The sequence below is a fragment of the Temnothorax longispinosus genome, unplaced genomic scaffold, assembly GCF_030848805.1.
Source record: "Temnothorax longispinosus isolate EJ_2023e unplaced genomic scaffold, Tlon_JGU_v1 HiC_scaffold_57, whole genome shotgun sequence".
Lineage (NCBI taxonomy): Eukaryota > Metazoa > Arthropoda > Insecta > Hymenoptera > Formicidae > Temnothorax > Temnothorax longispinosus.
Genome location: NW_027270418.1, coordinates 91,055 through 92,303, shown reverse-complemented (window position 1 = coordinate 92,303; position 1,249 = coordinate 91,055). Strand labels below are relative to the sequence as shown.

Here is a 1,249-nt window from a genome sequence, read left to right as displayed (position 1 = left end):
AAAAATTAGAATAAGTTTCTACGTTTTTTTGTCATTTTTCTAGGTTTCCGGATTATCGTCGTATTTTGAGTTGCTTATTCACTTGCCGTTTCGTAAAAATTGTTTGTTTTATTAAATCTGGTAAGCTCTCTGAGGACGGTATTTATAGTTCGATATATTTAAGATTGTCTTAAGTCTGGTTTCTGATGATCTTTACAGTTTATCCAGTAAATGAAATGACTGTATAGCATTTTAAGATCATACTTAATTAAAACAATCTTAAATATAAGATCGGAGTATAAATATGGCTTTGAAATTGTAGCATGATACTAAAGATACATATATTTGAAAGCCTACCAGCCGTAATAATGAAGCATACAATGTTTGCGAAACGTCGGTAAGTCGTAAGCAACTCCAAACGCAGCGTTAACTCAGAAACTTCTAAAAGTAAATAATTAATTGACTTAAAAATATTCTTATCTTTGCTTGATATATATATATGCTTCAGCTGCAGGAGAAGCATACAATGAAGCATTCACAAAAAAAGATTTAGAAGAATCTATAAAAAAAATGGCTAATAAGAGCGAAAGAAAGATCCGATGCAGATGAAAAGAAACTTGCAAACCAAGAACGTATTGAATAATCACTAATTGTAATATGTTGACGCCGTAAGTGTTCCAGACTGCAAGTTGTAATTCATCACCAAATAATATTGTATTTGTAAAAATATTGTATTTTCTATTCTAGGCTGTGAAAAACGAAGTGAACGTGTTTGAAAAATTTTGTGGAAACTTGGATGTTGTATTCAACAACATTAGACATGTGTACAAAGTCTAAAAGCGTTCTTCCCATTAGAAACCTGCTTACTTTGCGTCAGCCAGAAAACATTCTTTCTACAAAATTATAGCATTATTTTTTAGCTATGTGTCTGTCTCATTTGAAAAATCGCGATTCTACTATTACTACTACTATACTCCGTCTAGAGAATGAGCATACTTAAAGGGTTGCCTTTGTAGCGGCGTGTATGCTTTGTAGTTTACGTACAGATCTCGTGATTTTTTCGATTGGGTTGACGGATTTTATTCCATTTTTTCCCCTTTTTTTTCTTTTTATAAGATTATGAGCTGTAAACGCGAGTAAATATACAATAATGGATATTAACCCAGCAAACGCAAAAGGATTAAAAGATATTAAAATTTTTTAATACCTTTGAATCCCTTTTTTGGCGGAATTAGATGAAATTAGATGGGATTCGAAATGAGATGGTCCA

At 31.7% G+C, this 1,249-nt stretch overlaps 1 long non-coding RNA gene across 1 annotated transcript; it reads left to right on the top strand.

The window, feature by feature from the left end:
* The first annotated feature begins 19 nt into the window (after nucleotides 1-19).
* LOC139824779 (uncharacterized) lies at nucleotides 20-898 on the top strand. The gene is made up of 2 exons (XR_011735278.1): nucleotides 20-647; nucleotides 727-898. It is a non-coding gene; the product is annotated as an uncharacterized lncRNA (long non-coding RNA).
* The last annotated feature ends 351 nt before the right edge of the window (nucleotides 899-1,249 follow it).